Raw genomic sequence first — 24,107 nt, 5'->3', positions numbered from 1 at the left:
ATGGCTTCCGGCCAGAATTCTCTACCCAACAGGATAGAGGTAAATGCTTACCTCACACCTCTCCAAGCAGCTCCAATGGACCTCTTTCAATGAAAAAGTGTGAGGGTATTCGAGGATACAATACGATACTAGCCAATAAAATGCATTGGCCAATACGATAAAATATTCGATACGAGATAATACGTTTCTTAAAGTTACCTGACCGATTTCATATAAGTATCAGTATTAAGTATCGTATCAGTCATGATTTTAAGAGATGTATTATCTTGTATTGAGTATTGTATTATACTAACAAATGCACTTTGGTTTACCAAAAAAAAAAAAAAAAAAAAAATGCACTTTAGTGCAATCGAATAAAATGGTGATGTATTGAAATATATAGCATTATAAAATATAAGCCCGTCTAGCTCAGTTGGTAGAGCGCAAGGCTCTTAACCTTGTGGTCGTGGGTTCGAGCCCCACGGTGGGCGTTAATTTTGCGTATAGCCAAAATTTTGGCTTTTTGTTCTCATCAAATATGGTTTCATTGCAATGGGGTTTTTACTGCATCATCCTTTTTATTCTATTTTTTTTGTGAACTCTGGCTAAATGCTAAATGACCTAGGTCTCAATGGACATTAACATTAAGCATTCTTTAATAAAATCTGTTAAGCCCTTTGTTGACTATTATGAGTTTGGATTCTATAAGTTATATTGTTCTAAGCATTCGTCTCAATGGGAAACCCAATAGTGGATTCCTTGACTACCTCTGAATATCACAATTCTTGAATCATTCCACCCTGCTGCATTCGGGGGGAACCCATTGACTGGATGACTGTGCTGGTGAGGAAGGTCTTCACACATAAAGAGGATTAGTGCAACCATAGTGGCACATGCACTTGCAATAACCTAGAATTTGGCCTAAGAACTGGAAGTTTATTAGATTTCTGCCCATCTATATTTGATTCAATTAAACAATTTAGAGGAAATCGCTCAAGCAATGAAGCAAGGGCCATGGCTAGTTAGAAACACCTTGATGATCTTCAGATTGTGGGATGCAGAGGACCCTATAGACTTAGGCATAGTTTGATGACTTTGATATTGTTAGCTACTTGACTAGTGCTCCAAAAGCTCTGGCACTCTAGTCCCTCAATTTTATTTTTAATTTTTTATATTTTTTTGAATAGAAGATAACCCTTTCTTAGCAACTTTCACTCTACTCTAGGTAGCCCTTTCTGGGATTTGAATCTCGATGTGGTGTCAGCTCTAATACCAAATGTTAAGTACTTGACTAGTGCGCCAAAAGCTCTAAAGCTAATGGAACGAATCAAGCCTTATAACCTAGCTATCTCATACTAGGCTAGACCAATCTAGTACACATACACCAAATTGGGTTCCATTAAGCACATAACAGATATTTAAGTTCAAATAATAAACATGCTTCATGTTTGCACTCGCAAGAAATGGCGCAGACGTTTTGCATAGTGAGGTTGCCTACAAAATTACGCGACATTGGCCGACCATTGGCCATTAGAATTACAAAGCAAGTGGCTACCCTATTTTCAGCCAGTACTGCGGATTAATAGAGAGGGTGGGAACTTGATTTGGATTAATATTCAATACACAAAATTGCTGACATTATGTTTTTATTGTGGGATTGATTGGTCATATCCAATGGAGGAAGGCAACAAGCTTCCAACAATTGACTCCCTGGCTCTTGAAATATTGTCCCAACTAAGTGAGGATTTGTTTGGTGATTGGATTCGCATTGGTTCCCCAAGCCCCAGACCGCCGGTGACCTATGTTAGGCAACTCTTGGGGAAGACATTACAAATTAGTGCAAGGGTTTTGTGTAACTACTACAGCCCAGACATTCAAGGTCGATTGGCTCATTGGAGATAAGGACAATCGGCTAGGGTTTTTCAATTCACAAAATCTGTGGCTAGGTTTTTGGGTGTCATTTGGTGAATTCGATTGCTATTGGGGTTGTCTTTTGTAAATTTTAGAGATTTTTTTTCTTTCTCATTTTGCGCACTTAAGTTGGGCTCAAGTGAAACTCTTGTTTGCCCACTTAAGCAGCCAATATTTTAGTTTGCCCAATTTGGTGAACTTGAAATATTACAAAAAACCCAACGTTATATTTTTAACCTTGACAAATAAGTTTTCAAAATTTTAAATGTGTTAAACCTATGAAAGTGGATGACCACGAAGAAGACCCATCCACTCTAATGGAGTTTAGGAAGAGAGAGAAAGTCAGTCCTAAATGCATTCAAAGAAGATTGTGACATGCTAAGAAATCGATGCTAGAGGACTCAAATGTCAAGGTAAACTATACCAATGATTAGGCCTTAAAATGAGCTTTCTACCCTCCAAAGCCCATCAAAATTGGCCTTCGCATGAAGGAGATAGAGAGTCGATCGATTGGGGCCTATTGCACGGCTGGATCGACCGCCCCCTACCCAGTTCGGTGCCGTTTTTGGGATTTTAGGTTTAAAACCTTATTTTATGTCTCTTATACCTCATAAACGCATTGTTTATGATAGAAGGAGACTGAGAGCTTGGGAGTGGTGAAGACCTCGAAGTTTGGTGAGATTCTTACCAGTGGAGAAGTGCTGAAGCGCGATTCATCGTGGTAAACACATGTAAAGGTAAGACACTGATGAAACCCTCTTTTCCAACAACTTTTGAAGGTAAAAAAACCCATTCTTCTAATCTTCTTCACTTACAACCAAAGAGTGTTTATGGTATTGGTCATGTAATATGGTCTTTTAGTTAATATTTTAACTATTAGATTTACAATATATGAAGAAGAAGAACAATATACTTATATTCTTCATACAATATATTTTCAATCTAAGCTTTCTTAGTTTGAAGTCTATTTTTCTTTTTCTCTTAACAGTTGGGCCAAACCCAAGAGTAATGCCAAGATGCACAGAACCTTAAATTGGGCCCAACCTAGGAGTAATGTCAAGGTGGACCGGGCCTTAAATTGGGCCCAACCCAACGTAGATATAAGGGTGTCAAATTTGGTATGATAATTTCGGTATACGGTATTCAGCACATACTGATAGTATGCTACCTAAAACTAAAACGTACCTTACAGAATTCCAAAAAATGATTTAGGTACATACCATACCGAATTTGAAAACAGGGCGATTTGAACAACGTGATTCAGTATGATAAAACGGTATCGGTACACAATTGACACCCTTAATGTTGGGTAGTAATGAATACTCAATCTTGTCTCCATTTGTCTCCCAACCCTTTTGAATGTTGGTTCATGCAACCCTTTGCATTTGAGACCGATTGAACCTCTCTAAGATGCCCGTGAGCAACTCTCTGAGAGCCAAATTGAGGCTTTTTGTTTGGGGACTCGTTGGGATGATCGAATGGTGTTTTTTTGGACAATACCAGTGTCCCATTGAAGTCCCAAAAGCCCCCAAGTGAGTTGATTTCAAGAAGGGTTCGAAATCGACCAACTTGGTCGCAGCCCTAGGGTGGGCAGTCAATCGGCCCTGAGAGGCCTATCCAATCATCTCGTGGTCTGGGTGTGTGTTTTGGTCCCTTTAATTATCGATTAATCCCCAATTGATACATGTTTTGATCTTCAAGTTTATAGGGTTATTTTGGGTCATTTGCACTCTCAATTTGTGGAATTCTTGGACACTAGAGTTTATAATTATCGTTAACAGGTGGGGGATGCATTTTCATATATCGTATAGTTAATTTGATTTTATTGCTTGTTATTATATTTTGAGGAAATTCATTGTCATATCTTGAGTATTTGACTTATTCTAAATTCTCAATTATGTTGATGTTTTATATTCATTATGAAATGCCTGACACTTTGTACAAACGGAAGGTAATGTGATGTATATGTTTATTTACTATTCAAATTACCTGAATGATGATTGTGAACATGATGTGTTTGGATTGGATGGTAGGAAAGTGTCCACTTATCCTTGTATACTAACTGGGGTTGTGGGTTCTCCCGTCACCCTGGTGACTGTACATTCACTCAAACCTACTAGGTGCATGGTCGATAAGTGTCTAGATGTGTTGGATAGAGAACCCTTGAGTGCTACTGTTCTTTCAGAATGGGTATTGACGTCGAGTGACTGGTGGTGGCAGTGGCTGGGTCCTGTGTGCATCAAGCAAGTCCATTATCATCATATAATGGTAGAGTTGCATATGTTAGGGTTGAGCTCATGAGGCGTCCAAAAGACGACTTGAGTGTCGTGAGGAGACATGAGAAGCATCCGCCCCAATATATGTGGATGACCATAGGGTTAAAGAATGGGGTTCAACAGACACCTCTTGTTGAGGATACCATGCTTAGCTGGAGAACGATACTGGACCAAAATGGCACTAGGCATGAGGGAAGGTATCTGGATCACATGTAGTACAATACTTTATGACCTTGCATTGGCCTAGGTTTATCCTTGACACGTGCCAGTTCTTAGACCAATGGTGATGTGAGATAATGGTGACCAAATCTCCAGCCACGGTTTGATGTGACTTGACCCAACTACCTTAGAGAACCCAAGATATGTCTCATGTTGAGGGAGAGTGACGAGATCACCTAGAGGAGGCTGATGTGTAACTTAATGCCTGTATACCATAGAGACTTTACTGTTAGAGTTAAGAGCATGCTTACATACTCATTCATTTATATATATACATAAATTGCTCGAAGGGCATGGTAATTTCCTGTTCAACCAAAAGAGGAGAAGCACGACTCTGTTTCTCCTTGGTTTCCAAAAAGTTTGATTTATAAAGAAATGTGACCTGTGTTTGTTAGGTGTGCTTATTTCAGAGAGAATTCTGAAACCCACATTAGAAATTAGCAAACAAAGAGATGAAGAAACCTTGTTGAAAAGAGGGAAAAATGAAAAACAACACAGGAAGCCGGAAATACACCAAAATACTAGCAAATAACAAACCCTTCTTTCATCAGAATAGGTTTCATCCTTGCAGGCTACAACAAGGAAGACGAAGATAGCATCAACTTGAAAGAAAGAAGGAAGATGATAACCCAAATCGGATTTTACAGGGAGTTCTTTTGTAAATTTAAATAAGTTAAATACAGTTTTGTAAAAAAATTAAAAAAAAAAAATCCCTTCACCCCCATAGGCAAAATGATAATTTCAAAGTCAAAGTTAACAGAAAGCTAACGTGGGGTTTTTTTTGTGTAATATTTCAAGTTCATTAGATTGGGCAAATTGAAATATTGACCACTTAAGTAGGCAAACAAGAGTTTGGGCCCACTTAAGTGGAAAAAATGAAGAAAAAAAAACTCTAAATTTTAGAATTTTTTTAACTGGACCGAGTTAATTACCCCACTACCCCTTCTTATTACTATTAGACTAAAACTTGACAGATATTGAAAGATTGCAACCTACGGAGATGATACCCACGGAGTTTGGATCCTCCACCCACATAGAGACGTAAAATTCCAATCTGCATGGTAGGATACATGTTCGATCTGAAAACAAAATCATCTCTTTTAGGAAAATTCCAAAAATTTTGAAATCCAAATCTTCTCTCTTCTTTCCTAAAAAAGAGGCTTTTATTTTTTTGATTGAAGATGTGTCCAAAATCCAACCATGTGGATTGGAATTCTCCCTCTCTATGTGGGTGGAGGATTTAGACTCATATCTCTGCGGCAGTGTGAATGAAAATCCTTGGTAATCTTGGGTTTTATAAAAGAGCGGGTGTTAGGTTAAATGGATTTCACTCAAGGGTTTCCACACTTAAAAAGTTGTTATTCTACTATTAGCCATTGCTTAGGTATTTTTCAGGTATCGCCTTGTGGATGCACTGCTATACATATCAAATAGATTTGCACAACAAAGGATTTTGATCCGCTTTTTACATGCATCCCCTCACAAATTAGACCCCAGTTGTGGTAACCTCCGAAAATCTCATCTTACATTTGAGTCTCTCGAAACTGATGTTAAAAATATGTCAAAATGTCATCATTTGCCCTTACTACTAACTACTAAGAGAACCATTGTGAAATGAACTTGTTGCCCCTTAACATCATCTTTTAGTCCCTCATTCAACCCAATTCTAGGGTTTGAATATGCAAGTTCTAGGTGTTAGGTTTTGAAAATTCGCTTAGTACCATTGTGAAATGAACTTGTTGCCCCTTAACATCATCTTTTAGTCCCTCATTCAATCCAATTCTAGGGTTTGAATATGCAAGTTCTAGGTGTTAAGATTTGAAAATTCTTAAGAGAGCTCTACGGTGTTGAATTTTGATGCTTCATTGTTGGCGTTGCATGCGTGATCAATGACCAATTTGTAGAGATGGGCTTCACAAGCATTTAGGTAGAGGAGAAATGCAGCCAAGAATGTGGTGAGGGGGGATTGGGGCTGGAAATGGAGCTACGATTTTAACAATTGTATCTACAACAATTGAGTTTTGCTACTTAATTCATTGGTGGCTCTGCACGGGAGATTGGACTAATACTTTGGAGAGAGTTTATATATGTAAGGGAGAAGCCCCAATTCCTAGGAAATATGAACTCTTAATTTTTTTATGAGGTGTTGGTTTTTACCAACTAAAACACTTCATTAAAAATTATGATGAATGAGACCTATTTTTAGTAAGACCATATGTGAAAACTCTAAATAAGATTAGTCGCCCTCAACCCATTGCAGCCCTGAAGAAAAAAGAAAAAAAGAAAAAAAAAGAAAGTGAGGTAAAAGAAATTCTCTCAACAAGTCCCAAAGTTCTCTACGAAAAGAAGAGAAAAAACCCCAAGCCCTTGAGGGCCCCACTTCCCACCAACTCCATTTGAAATTCCTCAAAGGATAAAAGAGCATGAACTGAAAATAATGATTAAAACAAAGCTCCCTAGCTTTCATCCCACCCAGCTGCATAAGCTTTTACTGTTGATGATAAAGGCGCATAAGAAGGCCCAAAAAAGAAATGGCTTGATGGAGGCACGCAAACTTTGTAGAAATGTTACTTTCTTAGATTTGACAAGAATGATTAAACCCAGTCCACTACACATGCATTACTGATGATATGAAGGTGAGGAGAGTTTTAGAAAAGGAACGAAGTCAGAAAGGTTGATACTTGAGAGAGAAATGGCGTTGACAATGGAAAGTTCAGTTGAGAATGAAGCAATCAATTACTCCTTGTTGTACAGTTAAAGGAGTCTTAAGACTCTAGGAACCAACCACATCAAATCCACCATGGAACTCATGACAGTGGAATGAGTTTTCAATGGAAGATTTTTGATTTTTGAAAAGTCTTCATGAAGATCCTTGTACAACAACATGATCGAGATTCGTTAATAAAGAACTTGATAGATGACGATTGATCTCCCTTCTTAGAAGCATCATCGAAACCTGAGTCTTCTTTGAGCTTTAATTCGAAATCTGTCATCTACACAAGTCTCTAAATAATAAATGGTAGAACAAAACGTGTAGGTCTTCTCCAACCCAAAAGAATATTGACTCAACAACTTATAGTTGAATATGATTTATAAGAGTTTATTCAGCACATTAATTCTTTTATTTGCCTTAAGTTCCCACCTGAGATGATTTTCTTAGACATTTTTTGTCTCAAGGATGCTTTTGAATAAGTTGTGTTTAATTTAAATCCAATGGGTTCCAACTCTTTGACAAATTCCTTATCTAGGTTTATCTTTTCGGTGGAGCTTCTTAAGAGTTTGGCATATGTCCAATCCTTGGCTTCTGAATTGTTATAATACAGAGGCCATTGCTTGTAATAACTCTTTTATTGAATGGATTTCTTCTTTCAAAAAAAAAAAAAAATAGCAGACTGTGATGCCAATTCAACGAAGGAATCTGCCACAGATTTGCTTCACAAAGATAGTGAGATACCATCAACCTAATGGTCTCAGGAAATTGTAGGGCTAACTAGCTACTACTACCATTTGAACCAAGGAACTAGTTTCTTGGAAACCAAGATTAATTACCACTGAAGTGAATCACATTCTATCCAGATTTTCTTAACTTGAGATGGATAACTCATTCAACCCCAAAATTGAGAACTCAGCTAGAAAATTAGTGAAATACCTAACTAGGGAAGCTCTAGAAGAGGGGATTACCTTGACATTGCAGACTTGCAGGCCCTAATCACTCCACCTGCACCGATCTTTACATTGTCATTTTCTGTTTGTCTTTGTAACGCGGTTACACACCAGAGAGAATGAGTTTCAACTTTTAATATCTTAGCTCCTAACAAGGCTACATCAATTTGAATGATATTCAATTCTAGGCTCCTATGATCTGATTAAGTCCAAATGAAGCACTGATTTTCCAAGAGGGCCATAAATGCTACATGCTTATGTTGTCTTATTCCACCTAATCAATACATAAACTAAAGATTCCAGTTAGAGGATTTAACAAAACATTTTCAGTTCAAGCAGTTGATCTGATGTCTACTTCAGCTCTCAAATAGATCCTCCTAGTGCCCATAGAACCTATTTATATTTCAACCATTGTCGGTGACAAATACTGCAAGTCTTTATAATTAATTCTGGACTATTCCTGCAAGTCTTCGTTTCAAACTTTGGCCTCTGAAGAGCTAATTTCATGGGTCATTACAAGCTCTAAAAATGCTGTCATATTTGACCTAGGTTCTAGGTGACCCATATTCAATCTTTCATGCTTTTTGTTGCTTCCCTTGTTTTTGTTACAGTGAATTTTCTATAATTGTTTACCAGAAAATTAAGGAAAGCAAACACTAAAAATAATTTTTAGTTGTGGGTATCATATATTATATTCATCATCGTCAAGTTGGCAAGTGAATGAACATGGTTGGATGTCATGGACTTTAATAATGAGAAAGCTTAAAATTACACATATATTCTATAGAATAAATTAAAATTCCTTTGGCAGTGGTTTTCTACTATTAATTTTCTCCCTCATTTTCCAGTCTTATAGTCCCACTTGCTACAGTAAAGAGGACCAACATTACAATTAGTAGTTCAATCGAGCCAGCCCACAGAAATTAGAAACTATGGAGGAATTTTCAGCTTGAATTTTGAGGTAATCATAAGTGTGTTGACCTGCTAAAACTTGGACATCCCCTCAGCTGATGAAACCCTAGTTAGGAATCTATAGTTTGAATGACTTATCTAAGTTGATTTATTCAAAAAATAATAAACATTATAAATTAACCGTTGTTATACGAATAAAAGTTATTAGATTGTGTGATTTATACATTTTGATGAGATTTGTTTCACTACTAATCAAAGATAGGCTTTCGTTTTCGTATCACTTTTAGAGCGGATACCAAAAAGATAGCCGTTACATACCCTCTATAAGCTGATTCTTAGTGGATTTGACAAGGGATGTGACAAATTAATGCTATTATGATCGCAAATTAAAAACTACTAAGTCAAATACATAGAGCCTATAGAGTTCACTTGAAATACATGTATAGCACTAAAACAGTAGTCTTTGTTTAACAAAGATAAACCTTGACCCCTAAAAAAAATGATGAACGTAAGGTGAATCGTTTCTTCTAGGGTTCGGTGCTTTAGCCCACATCTTCTTGAAGTATGCTATCCTACTAATTCATATGAGAAAATACAAGAAATCGTATTTCCAACATATGAACTATGGTTGTAGTCTTTAGAGGAAAACAAAATATATCTTCTCTGTAAACAGCATAATCCAACTCTCGACATGGCTTTCCCAAAACAGACATACAGGCTGGAGAGAATCAACCCTGTCTACCCTAATAATAAACACATAAAACCACACACAATACAAAGAATCTAACCATCTTAATTATCATAACTAAACCATACGATAATGGAGATCACGTGAAGTGATCATTGAAAATGTGCAAAGAAAAAAAAAATTTCAGAAAATGGAAAAGAAGGTGATCCTAGAATTCCAAAATATATTTTCAGTTCTTCATTTTTATTTTTTTCTTCTAATTATTATCAACAAAGTTGATGAATCCATGGTCTCAATTCTCAAATAATCTGCAAATCATTTGATCCCACGTGATTTTCTATCACTTAGATCTCTTCCTGAGGGCATGCAGGCGTATCTCACTTCTCTTATTAGATCCCTTTTGCTTATTTAAGATCATTTTAGCTAGTGGATCATGCTGCATATATAGGTATAATCATCAGTGCAGGAGTACTTTTGAAGCAAATTGGTTGGAGAGAGTGAGAAAGGAGATCAGAATTCAGAAATTCAGGGGACTTTGCCCTTTGAACCAAGATGCAAAAGGGTCCTTAGCAATTCCCAAAGGCCACATTACCTAGGCAGCTCTTTCTGTACTTGATGAGCCTTTCTGGTAAGGACGTGAGCTTTCCACATGGGACTCTCTGCTTGCCATTACCAATGGTGCAAAGGGTCCTTTCTCTCTCTTTTCAAAAAAAAGTTTTCATGAAAAGAATGCTAGAAAGATTCAATGAACTCCATTAATGGACAAGTTGAGCAACCCCTGATCCTGGTGGATCAGATAACAATTGTAAAAAAGAAGAAGAAAATGGTTCTATATAGATAAGGTTTTTGGTAATATAAGCTGACCCATATTACAGAAAATAAGAGGAGACCTTGTGAAAAAACAAGCCATCGAATCTCTTTATTCAATTGGCCAATGGAAGGGAAAAAAATTGAAAAATAGGGTATAGAGAGAGAGAGAGAGAGAGAGAGCACTTCTTCATCGTTAACTTAAAATAAACACGACAAAACAAAGAGCAATTAGACATGGAAAACAGCTATTTTATTCTGTTTAGCTGCCAGTTTGTGGTGCTCCACTACTGATGATCATGAGCTCATGGGAGGGTCGTTCTTCTTTGCAAGTTTCGATTCGTTTGAGTTGGCCAAGGTTTAGGAATGAATCTCTCTTCTCTCATGCAATCGATCCAATACAAGATCGATTCAAGGGTTTGGTAAGTCATAGTGAAACCAAGCTGATCAGATTTGTCTCTTGACAACAACAATTTATGTGGACATCCGAATAAGATATCCATGAAAGGCCAGTTAGCAAGCTCTTCCATCTTGGTTTGGCGCAGGCCTTCCTTCTTCACAATCTCTTCCCAGATACTTCCCTTGTCAGCCATGAAATCTGTATACCGTAAATCTGATGAGAACATTTCTTCTTCCATCGACGATTGCAATCCAAATTTGACTGCAATTGCCGGCCAGATTTCCTTCCAAGTGAAGCTTGGACCATTTATGGCATTGAATGCTTGGCCTTTGGTTGATGAGACACGTTCATTTGTTGATGCCCAGATATGTTGTTCGGCAACAAGCCTTGCATCTGCACCATCAATGTAAACCTCTTCCCAACACTCCCTTGAACCTCCGAACAGGAACGGAAGGTTGAGATGTTTACATGTTGAAGCATAGACGCAAAGCCCTCCAATGAAGTTATAAAAAGTCCTATGAGAGACCCCAAGAAGCAATCCTGGACGGTGCACTGACCATGCCACCCTGCCTCGTAGTCTCTCCATAAGCAAATCCTCAAGTGTGTAGTAGAAGTTGTGACAAGCAACTCTTGGGCTATCTTCATTGTAAAGAACTGGTTTTCTGTTCAAATGGCTGCTAAGATCGACATAATGCTTACCTCCAGTCTGTAGGGAGACATGCTTTAATGCTTTGGCATTAGGAAGGATAGCATTCAAGGCATTGGACATCATGGCTTTGTTCACCTCACTACACTCTGGGGAATCCGATTGGTATTGGCTTGCCCAGGTGATCCAGTAAACATGGGTTACATCATCGAGCAAAGAGACCTTCTGTGTGGTCTGTATAGGGTCTAAGAGGTCACATGAGATGAAGTGATAGTTAGAACTTGCAATTTGGAGTTCATCATCTTTACGAGCTATGCCATACACCTTCCATCCTCTAGCTGCTAGGGTCCTTGCAAGCTCCTTACCAACAACCCCAGTTACACCAAAGATGAGAGCAACATTGAGAGCTAAGGCTTCTGCAGTTTTTTTCCCTTGGATTGCCATCAATCAGAGTAGCTGATCGATCTAATGAGGCTAAGTTGTGGTAGTGAATCCTATGTACTATCGAGGCTTTAATAAAGTGGCATATATATATATATATATATATATATAAAGTGGCCCATGTGTGTATATATATATATTCTTTTTATTTTTTTATTTCTTATTTTTTTCTGGTAGTATATGTATATATATTAATATGAAGGGAAAAAAGAGTTCTCTAAGCCGAGCACAGAGGGTATCTCTTTCTACCCAAAAAAAAATATATATATATATATATTTATTTTTTTTTTTTCTTATTTTTTTTCTGATAGTATATGTATATATATTAATATGAAGGGAAAAAAGAGTTCTCTAAGCCGAGCACAGAGGGTATCTCTTTCTACCCAAAAAAAAAAAAGCACAGAGGCTATCTCTCTTAAGCCTGTTCAGATGCAATCACAAATTTGACCATCTATATATGAAACCATATGGTTGCTCTTCTTCATATTTTTCCTTCTTCATTAATGTTCTTTCAGGCTCAATCTCTATGCTGCTTGTTCATAGAACCATCTCCCTTAAATTATGTAGAAAAAAAAATAAAAATTGCTCTTCTTCATATTTTCCCTTCTTCATTAGTGTTCTTTCAAGCTTGTTCTCTATGCTGCTTGTTCATAGAACCATCTCCCTTAAATTATGTGGAAAAAAAAAAAAAACTCCATATGATAGTTTGGTCCCCTATTTCAGACATAAGATGAGTGAAATGACTGCCACATCCCTAATGAAACTAAATTATTGATTATCCCTATCAATTCTTCCACGTATGCTCTGGCAAGAAAAATAATCACACTTCTAGCTGGATGGAAAATGCACAGACAAACGCGTTCCCTACCTCCCTTGTGTGGATATGAATAGTTGAAGAGTTATTTTTATCAACTTGGGTTTACAAAGTTTTTGTTTTAGAGAGCTAGGGTTTGCTACCTTGCCTACCCATAGACTTCATGAAGAAGAGGACCACTTGCAGTTTTCTGGAGTAGCGAATTCTCTATTGGAAAAAAGAAATGATGTCAGCTTGACATTCTTTATAGAGATTAAGTGGAGCTCATCACACAGGCTTCTTGTCAATCTGGCATACATAGTTAGTTGGATAGCAGTTTGTGCCGCCATACAGGGATGACAACATTAGGGCTGTAGCCTGTAGCCACCAAGGAAACTCTCTCTATGTAGCTAGCTAGATTCTCATTAATTTAAACAGATCCTTATTGTAGTTGGTTGCAACCCTAAACCCAAGAGATGTAAGCCTTGATGTTGTTTATTATTATTTTTTTTAACGTTCGTACTTTTATGTGAGACATTCAAATCAACCTCTCTGCAAAGCAAAGGTAAGGCTGCCTAGAAAGTCCCTTCCCCACACCCAGTGTGGGAGCTTTGGCACTGGGTGCGTACTTTTATGTGAGACAGTAATAAAATGAGGGATCAAGTATTGCCATCATCCAATATTCATCGATTCAATTGATTAGAATGATTATGAGGAGATATATATCCAATCCTAATTGAAACTTATAATTTTCTCTTTTTAAATCTTCTTCATAATATAGATTAGTGTAAAGTTCAATAAAAAGAATTCAGTATGTAGATGAGTTCTTTTAGTTCGGTGAGGGACCCGTGACATCAACGCGGTTTTATTCTAAAGAAGCAAGACTCACTCGACCAAGTACCATTGTATAATACACATTTACAACTTTTTTGTACTTTAAACACATTTTTAATTATATTTTTTATTTATCCATAAAACATTAAGTTATAGTGATCCATTATATTTCTTTTAATTTTTTTTTTAATGGTTTCAATCAAAAGCTAATGATTGTCTCTAGATTATGAATACTATCTTATTACAAACTATCAAAAACAAGAAATTAAATCTTATTGATTAAGTATATCCAATCAAAATAAAAAAGAATACTCCTACCGAATGAGATTGTAAGGTTATAGAATTGCAATTGTTCTACACTATCTAGAAGAGAAGCTCTTAATTATATTGGTGTTTGTAGTTCATGAAGTTTCATTTATTTAGTTGTTTACTTATAGTAGGGCACTACTAGTACCAAGACCACATTTTATTACATAAAATAAAAAAATAGTTAAATAAAATTTTTAATTGCGGGACCAAAGCAGGTAGGATTTCACATTCAATTTATATAAAATTCATTAAGATTGATGTCTCTATCAGGGAAAATTAAATGAGTTTCAGATATTTTCTTTTTTCTTTTCATCACCTAAAAAGTGTTGTACAGCAACAGGCCCGTTCTATAAAAAACAATCATGCTAGGAATTTTTTTTTATAATTTCATACAGAAAAATATAATATTGATGAGATTTTAGTTTTTAAAAGCTACTTTATTTAAAGGAATCCACAAAAAAAAATTTAAAATTACACTAAATTTATCTTCTGAAGAGAATAACAAAACAAAAACCCAAAAAGAAAAGTTTTGTTAGCCTATAAATTTTAGAGATACATAAAAACAAAATTTTGATCTTTATTATAATCAATGATATTTTTTGAGGTAAACATTATCACCAATGGTTAATCAACACTTCCTTACTTTTGAGCATGAAAATAATAATAAATTTTTTTAAAAATAATAACTAATGGTATATAATTAAGAGGTATGTGTTTATCTTCATGAGTTGGAGATTATATAAAAATATATAATGATTTTCCTTCTTTTTCTTTTTCTGCATAAAATTATTTTCTAGATGCTAAATAGATTTTGTAAGTATTTATTAGAAGTAAATATAACACCCACAAACTTTTATTGAGTAATATACTATTCAGTAGACATAAGAAGTATTAGTATAATTGTGGGGATCAACTTGGTTACATAAAAAAAATTTATCAAATATTCAAGGTTGTAGTTAATGAAATATTTTTTTGAGGAAGTAGTTAATGAAATATTATTAAAAGAAACATAAATTTATCAACTTTAAATGCTACCAATCAACCTAAATCTTTAATTTTTTTTAGAAAAAAAAAAGAGATTATCTGAACTGTTAGCCTAAGCCACTAAGGTACACTAAAACCTTCATTGTTTTTTTCCTACATGAAAATGCCTTGTTGTCCTCAAATACGTGATGCAGTTTTATCACACCTTTATAAGTGTGCCTCTTTATTCTATTCGCTTAGAATTCTCTTTGTTTTGTTATTTTTGAAATATTAACTATCTAAATTATTAAGTTATTATATTTTCTATCATCGAAGTAAAAATGTATAATTCCTTACCTCTTGCCCATTTATTGTTTCTTCTTTGATTTCTCTAATATGCTGGGGAGTTACTAGATGTTTGATCATGGGTCCAAGTCTTAAAACAAAAGTAAGGTTGCATACAACCTTTTTTTATACAGATGCTAATTTATTTACCATCATTCTATCTTCAGTCTCATCTATTTTTCATTCTTCTAGAATCTGCCTCGTCTTCATTATATCTAAATTTTAGAAAATTTCTCTTTTCATTTTGATTTGATTTTATTTTATTTCTTATGAATATGTCGCAATCAAATTGTTTTTCTTATTAATACTTTTCTAGTGTTTTGTATAATATTACAAGTTAAGTGGTCTAGATATAGATATTTGGTTCACCTAAACTCATTTTCAATTAGTAGTTTGATTTTATTGCTCTTTAAAATTTAAAACTTGATTGTAAATAAGAGGACTTAAAGGTTTTGAACACATCTAATACTCTTGCTTAGCATATGCAACAAACATTATAGTTGGTGATAAGTGTTGATCATTTTTTATTCTAGTTAGGATGAATAAACCATTTCTCCTCCAGGAACTTGCATATCATCAAAAACAAAAAGAAAAAATAAATGAACTAGTGGATGGAACCATGCACCTTCATTGTGTTATCTCACAATATTCTTTATTGCTGAAAATCTTCCATTTCTGACTTTTAAAGAAAAAATCATGAAGCAAATAAAAAAGAAACAGTAACTAGAAAGCATAATAAGAAAAGAAAAACAATATATATATTGATATCAAAGCTTCTTTTAAATAAAACCCTAGGTCGAGGCATTTCTCCCAAATTTTTGTCTGATGCTAAAAGAAAAACAAAAGAGCTAAGATCTACACAAGTCTAGAAAATCTTTACTCCATTAGTTAAAAGACAAGGCAAAAACATTTTGTCATTACAAAATCTTCTATGAAACTCAACAAATAATAAATTTTCTTAACAGAATAGAACTAATCAACTTTTTAAAGGAGAGAGCCAACCAAACACGTTATAATGTGAGAATAGAAGGTATAATGGGATGTACAAAACTTTTCTTTCCAAAACTTTTCTTCTTTTGCTTGAAATTATGTAATCAAACACAACACGATCACAATCACAGCATCTCAAATTGAGGACTTGATCATTCCTCAAAACTCAAAAATCAGCCATCAAATATTAAGAATTTATATGTTCTTAGTTCGATTCAATCATATCAAATCCACTTCGGCATGATTGTTTCATACTAAGAAGTCCCGATTCTGTAGCGCTCAGGCCCCTTTGAGATCTATAGAATAAGTCTTAAAGACTCACATAATAGAGAGAAAGAGATAGAAAGGAGGAGCAAGCTTATCAATTTTTAGACATAAAAATCAAATTAGATCATTGTTCCTAGCAGTGGTTAAACAATACTAGATGTAACCCTTCATCAAGTCCCCTCCTATTCTTCGCCCAAGAGAGATAGTGGTTAAACAATACCAGACCCCCCTGATTTCTGCTCGTAGTTTTGGGGTTGAAAAAATTTCCTAAAACCTATCTGCGGTCTCTATTAAATTAAACCGTTAAGGTTGGGGTGCTTCACAACCCACTTGTTAGAAAAGAAAATAAGAAAAGTATGTTATTGGATGTCATGAATACAAATCATGTCATCCCATACAATTGAACATACTTTAATTCTTCAGAGAGAACTGGATTGTGGAGAGAGTTCAAAATAAAGGTTTCTCTTTTTTTTTTTTTTTTCTTTTCAGAATTTGAAGAACAGGATTGGAGGCATTTATAACCTGTCCTCCCAAACAGTGACTTGTGAAAGAGTACAAGCATGGGTGGATTATATTGTTTTGGGGTTCAACAAAGACATTCAAGATCAGGCTAATAGATTAGTAGGATGAATAAGTTAGATTTTAGGTTTATGAATTCTTTTCTGTATTTTCTAACCTCTGAAGGGTGAGAGGAGCAAGATGGAAGACCTCACTCCATGAGTTATCAAGCTTTCTTAGAGGATCTTCTCGATTTTATACTTGCTTTGCCCGATTATAACACTCTTTCAATCATTACCGTATAATCATGGCTCCTCCTTGAAGACGCCATTGACCATCTTCCTTTATCTTTCAATCGAACCCGACTAACATTGGTTTGACCTATAACCCTGGATATCTTGAGCCTTACAACAAATACTAATTTTCTTGATGATATGTTTATGACTTCTCCCCTCATTCTTAACTCTACCTGCATTGCTGATGTGCCTAATGAGGCAAAGATTAAATCTACCATTTTTTCTATTAAAGCTCCAGGTTTTTATGGTTTCCAAGCAATTTTTTTTTTCTAGAAATATTGGGAACTTGTAAAAAATGAAACTATAGATTTTGTGCAGAATTTCTTTTGTTGTGCTCCTCCTTACATTTTGGTGTTAATCACACCTTGTTGTGTTTTATCTCGAAAAAAGATGATCCCTTGGAAGTGACTGACTTCAGACCCATTAGCTTGTACAATATGTCCTATAAGATTTTAGCTAAAATACTAGCTCATAGATTGAGACCTTTTCTAGGTGACTTCATCTCTCCTTTTTAGGGCATGCATTTGTTTCCACTAGATAGATTCATGATAACATTATGATTGAAAATGAAAATTTTCATTTCATGTCACACACTAGGGAAAAGCAGAGTTATATGGCCCTCAAGCTTGATATGTCTAAGGCCTATGATAGAGTTGAGTGGAACTCTTTTTTGAAAATAATGCAATGCTTATGCTTTAATTCCAAGTGATTTGACCTTATCTCTGCTCTGATATCTTTTGCTACTTTTTCAATCAAAATTAATGGTTGTCCATTTTCTTGGTTCTCCGATAACAGAGGACTCCGACAAGGGTGTCCCTTAAGCCCATATGTGTTCCTCCTTATCATGGAGGATCTATCCAGATTACTCTCCAGTTTTAGAAGTGTCAATGCCTTTTAAAGTTTAAGGATTGACAGGAATGCCCTTGAGACCTCTCACTTGTTTTTTGTTGATGATACATTCTTGTTTTGTAGAGCCAATGTGGAAGATGCATGCATGTTTCAAGTTTTCCTTGATTTATTTTCTAACATTACATGACATGTTATTAATTTGGAGAAGAGTGAAATCTTTTTTAGCAGGAACATGAATCATCATACGTACTAAGGATAAACTTGTTGGTATTTTGGGAATTAAGTAGTCTGGCAAAAAAGTTTCCTACCTTGGCACTAACATTTTCCATTCTAGATCTAGAATCAAGGATCTGCAACCTCTCCTAACCAAAATGCAGAGAAAATTGGGTGGCTGGAAAGCTAGCTCTTTATGTTATGTTGGGAGACAAATCATTGTGCAATTTGTGTTAGTTACTTTGCCTATTTATCACATGTAGTAATCACTGTTTCCCAAAGAAGTCTACAGAAAAATGGATTCTTTGTGTCACAAGTTTTGGCTTGGGCTATTGATTCAAGTAAACACCTCACACTTATAGTTTGGGATGAATGTTGTATGCCTAAAGAGGATGGGGGCTTAGGGTTCAAAACAACTTAAGGATGTTAATCGTGCTCTACTTCTTAAACAAGGGTGGAAACTGATTAATAAACCTAAATCTATGTGGGCTAAATGTCTTAAAGTTAAGTACTTTCCAAAGACCTCTATCCTTGACGCAAAAAATTCTCAAAAAAATGGCTCTCTTGTTTGGAATGGGTTGAGAAAAGTTATTCCACATCTTGCAAGATTGGTGTTTAGGAAAGAGGGGAATGGACAAACCACTTCCTTTTGGTTTGATCCCTAGGCAGAATCAACACATAACCATACCATCAGTGAGTTCAACTCCCATTCCCAACCTAGGAATATTAGTTTAGCCAAGGTGATTCAACAAAGAATCTTCATTGATAGAAGAAATAAGGTCATCTTTCTCAACTCTATCTCGGGGTTAGCCATTGATCGTATCTCTCTTAATAGGGACCCAGACTGCTGGGTATCAAACTTCTCTATGAATGGTTGCTTCACCACTAAACTTGCTTACAATAAAATTTTTAATCAAAAGTATGCTATTTGTAGTTACCCCAATAAAGCTTGGTAGATCTTCTTGTGGAAATTACCCATTCACCCTAAATTTAAACTTTTCTTCTAGCGATGTTTGCATGCAGGAATCCCCATTAAGGCGATCATTGGTCGATGGATAACGATCCTACCTGATTGTTCTCTATGTGTCAAATGTGAGGAGATGCTTTGGCATGTGCCTATGGAATACGAATGGAGTAGACACCTCTGGGCATCTGGACCACTAGGCCTTTGAGTGGACTGTATCCATCACAATAATCTTTTGCAACTTTGCCTTTATTTTCTTCACTATGGACTGGATAAAACTACACTTAAGTGGTTTTTCAGCATTTTTATTCTCGCCTCTTATACCATATGGTCATTTCGTAATGATATTGTCTTTAATAATGTAAATCCAAACCCACTTAAAGCCATTGAGTTTATAAATAAATGGTCCTCAGATATGCAAATATACCCAATTAACACAAGAGGGGAAGATCTGGGAGGTCACGCTGACTTACCTCCAATTTTGTATCTATAAGTCCCTCCTCACTCATCAACAATGCAATGATTCAATTTTAATTTGTGTAGGGAAACGACGGCATACAGAAAAAAAGACTGGATGGTTATGGGGACTACTTGAGAGAGGCATGATCACATCCCTAGAATGGGGAAGCATAGAATGGGGAAGCATGGACAGCGTCGTGGATACAACAAAGGCAATATTAGAGGGCATGACTCGTGGACTGAACCTAATGTCCAAGAAAAAGATAAAGATTCACTCAATTTAGAACAACAATAAGCAAACGGATCACATTATTTTGTGTCCAATCTTGACACCATGACATATACAACATATTGCTCAGATTGTTATCAGTTTAGAACAGTTAGGAGACACAAAAATCACACCTTTCCAGGACCACAACATACAACTTTGGGTAAAAGCAATTGCGACAACATGACCCAAATGTACAACTTTAGGGACAAAGCTTATATCACCGCAACATTGTATTTGTAATACTATCATTTAATGTTTCAATTCTATTGTTTCTTCCATAAAAATAAAAATAAAATTATTATATTCTATAATAAGTTGGCTTTTTCTGCAATGAACTGTGGTGGCACAGAAGGCAGGTTTGAAGCAAAAGTCAGGAAGCTTCTCCAGAGGATCTAAGGAGGACTGTTCTAGATTTCAAATCCCTAGAAGTGTGGATGGATTCACAAGATTTGGTTCAGACAATTCCTAGGTCACCAACCAGCAGCTGGCCACAGGTTATGGAAGAATTTTAAATTTTTGTTTGATATTGACTTATCTGTTTTAAACTGTTTTAACACTGTCAGCCTGAAGAAACAATCAGACATGTGTGCAAATGCAGCTGTCTGTGTTTTTCTAGATACTAAAAGGACAAGGAGTGGTAGGTTAGGGGAATAATTCCCAGGGTGTTATGGATGTTTTATATTATCTTCTCTTGGTTTTATTTTCATATTTATCAGGAAAAAAGTACAAAAAAAACAAATGCAAGAAATCCAAATTCAAATCGGGAGTTCAACAGTTCAACAGCAAACTCAGGATTCAATAACTTGCTTATATAGTTAATAATCATTATGAAATGAGTATTTCAAGTTTCAAAGACCTTACCAGCTCTTAATTTCACCAGCAGACAGTGGTGAAAACCTTTACAAGGATAATCCTTCAATAAACTCACTGACTTTGAATAAACAAGATTTTCTGTTGCACTTTTAAGTACTGAACCTGAAACAAGTAAAGCCATCCAAAAAAATGGTGAAATGGTTAACCAACAACTACAATAAATGAAGAAAGTTTCTTGTTGACATCTTTAATTGCTCTCTAGCAAAACAGGGCTTTGTTTAAAGAATGTACAGATATTAGACCATGGGTCCTGAATGAGATATGGTTTTGGGTTGAATTTTGATTCAAATATGCTTGTGGATAGTAAGTGCATAGGACACAATTGGTCTCTCAGTATCTGTCCCTTACTGAAAAGAAAAACTATAAGAGAAACTATAAATTGGATTATCATGGCTAAGCAACTTAAAATGAATGCCAAGCCCAATACTTATGGCTGTTATAAATATACCAATGTATTTCCACTGCCCAAAAGTGATAAAGGAAGTAATCAAACAACAATTGTTAGATATCAGAAAGAAGCAAAGAGATATTTACTTTCGGCAACAACACCAAAGAACAGTATAAAGACATGATCACAATCAAACATAAAAGTAAGTCACTTTTTTCTGAAATGCAACTACCATTAATTCATGCCTAATATTAATGTTAAGCACCATACACTTGTAACCTATACTAAGAAATAGCCTAGAGTATCTTTGCATCAATGAAATCTGAAACTAAGACTCCAAGTTCCAGAGGACCTGCAAAGCTGAAGTCATGCATGAAAACTGCTACAGGAGTCGTATCCCAGATCTGGGCACCACAATTTCCTCAAGATTGATGGGATATCAGGAAACCCCATCTACAGACTTGATTCCAATGCCTCACCAAAAAATTGGCATAGGCAACAACATGAACCAACCTTTGGGAACCAGTCATGTACAAGTACTCTAGTTAGCTGGCAGTTTCCTCCATGATTCTCCAGAACTCTTCCTCATAGACCACTCAGATCTTTAACAGTACCAAAGTTGTCACCTTCATACTGAAGGGGGCAAATAGAAAATCTCATCAGTTAATAAACCAGGAGATATCCAGGCAAAAAGGGTAGAGTGTGCTAGCAAAAGGCCATGAATCCAACAAAATGCATCTCAACCAACCATAAAGGTTGATTCCATGAATCCAATTAATATCCAGAATGTTAAACAAAAAGGGCAATTACCCACATCCCACTATTGCAGGGTCTTATCTTTTACTTTTAAGTATTTTTACACTAAATGGACACCAACAGGCTTAAACCTATCTTCACACTGGCAGGCTAAGTTTTTCACTATCATACCTAGTAACAGCCCTCTCCCTCTCTCTGTTGTTTAAGTGACCCAAAAAATGAACAAGAAAGAAGTCAACTGGTTCCCCATTTGTCAATAACAGTAAATGCAAAAAGGACTTTGCTGAGTAAAACAGTGAAGCTGAACTACAATTAATCCAGCAACCATGCCTTTTTCTTTTCTTTTCTTTTCTTTTTGGGTTGGGGGGAACCTGTATAGTGAAATGAAAGCATTCAATTCAACTCAACTTAGCCTTATCCCAACTAAATAAGGTTCTTTACATGGATCTTATTTCTGCAATCAGCTCTATTCAAAGCCACACATGTTTCTCGTCTGAATCCACACATGCTTTTAGACCCATATCTCAAGTTCTTTTAGTTTCTTCACTTTGAAATTAATCACTTCATATTGGGGCATTCAAAGGCCAACATTTCAATGTCTACCCACTCGAATGAGTCTCTCGCAATTTATCCTGAATAAGGGTAGCACCCAGGTTTGCTACAATTTCTTCATTGATTGTTTTCTCTTTTCTTGTTTTACATCTCATCTACCGCCAACATCCTCTATCAACCACATTTTAACTTATTTTCTTTAATGCTGAACATGCAGCCTCATACATAACTATGTGAACAGAGAAGATCATGGCTCAAAAAGACTACGAGGTTTAAAGATTTGAAAGAAGTACTAATGTCACATAATGTCCTGAAGTTCACAATCCACTTGAAACCATAAGGAACAAATAAATAAAAAATGTAGATCTAGAAACATTGCTCACCTCAATGAAACCAATTCCTTGGCAAGCTTAGCCAACAACCAATGAATCTGAGAATAGATGAATGCGATGGAAATCACTAAGCCACATTTCCAAAATTAGAGTCAAGAAAGAGGTTAGGAACTATAAACACGCTTCACCGAGCCACATCTTTGCTGCATGTGATGCGTCCAGACTTACTGTGATTTATGACCATCAATCAATCTGTTTTTGGGCTCTCAATGGGCCCCCACCCCACTCTCTTGATTGAGTGGGCCTGGGCCTCTTTTTAGTTTGTAGTTTGGTTCGGGCAATCATATCAGGACCAATCTTTATTCACGAATCACAAAGAAAAATTTTCGTTCTTTAATAAAGACACAAACTAAATAGATAATGTAGGAAAGAGAATTGGGCATGTTGCCAATTTTCAGTAACAGTTTGCAAACACCAATTCATCATTGGGAGAACTCTAAGGCTTCAAGTGAAAATGACTTAAGTCCTCCCATCTTTCCTCCCCTCCTCACACGAGTTGGGTTTGGGTGTCTTGTATTCTGTGGGTCCATGTAATTATGGTTTTAGCTGTATTTGTAATTAAAACAGGGTTTGGGTCAATTATTAATACTGGGATAAAATTGTAATTACATTGGGATTAGGGTTTTAAGTTTTCCTATAAATAGTCTCTGTAGGATAACTTATAGGCATTAATCTCGGTGGGAGATTGGGGCATCAATCTCTGTAGGGGATTGGAAAACCCATCATGAGGATAAAGATTGGGGGCAAGCAAAGGGTAGCATTTTGTGGGTGTGAGAGTGGTGTGTGGTTTCCTGAAAATAGTGAAACTTTTTTTTCTCTCTGGTGGACGTAGGTAGGGTTTTGCCGAACCACATTAAATTTCCCTTGTGTGTTTTGCTTGTGTTCTTCGCTGTTCGTGGTTGTACATCCATTATTCCTAACATTAAATGCCCAGATAATCGTTCATCATTACCACCCAACTTTGAGATATGGGAAAGACATGCAACAATAGCACAAGTGGCAGTGTTAGCAGCACAAATGGAAATATCAAGAGCACAAGTGGCTACATCAAGTCTATACCTTCACAGGGAATTAACTTCTCCCCTAAATCTACATCTTTCTCATCTTTTCAATTTTAACCTCTCGGATGATGATGACTCTTGGATGTCTCTTA

At 35.9% G+C, this 24,107-nt stretch overlaps 1 non-coding gene and 1 pseudogene across 1 annotated transcript; one reads left to right on the top strand and one right to left on the bottom strand.

The window, feature by feature from the left end:
• Positions 1 to 397: 397 nt before the first annotated feature.
• Positions 398 to 470, top strand: TRNAK-CUU (transfer RNA lysine (anticodon CUU)). Its single transcript has one exon. It is a non-coding gene; the product is annotated as a tRNA-Lys (tRNA).
• A 10,025-nt stretch (positions 471 to 10,495) lies between these two features.
• On the bottom strand, positions 10,496 to 12,037 carry LOC149028217 ((S)-8-oxocitronellyl enol synthase CYC2 pseudogene; annotated as a pseudogene).
• Between the last annotated feature and the right edge of the window lie 12,070 nt (positions 12,038 to 24,107).

This window comes from Hakea prostrata, chromosome 1 (genome assembly GCF_041222555.1).
Source record: "Hakea prostrata isolate BN-2017 chromosome 1, UWA_Hpros_2, whole genome shotgun sequence".
Lineage (NCBI taxonomy): Eukaryota > Viridiplantae > Streptophyta > Magnoliopsida > Proteales > Proteaceae > Hakea > Hakea prostrata.
The sequence above is the reverse complement of the archived record's forward strand: the minus strand, read 5'-3'. Positions and strand labels throughout refer to the sequence as shown.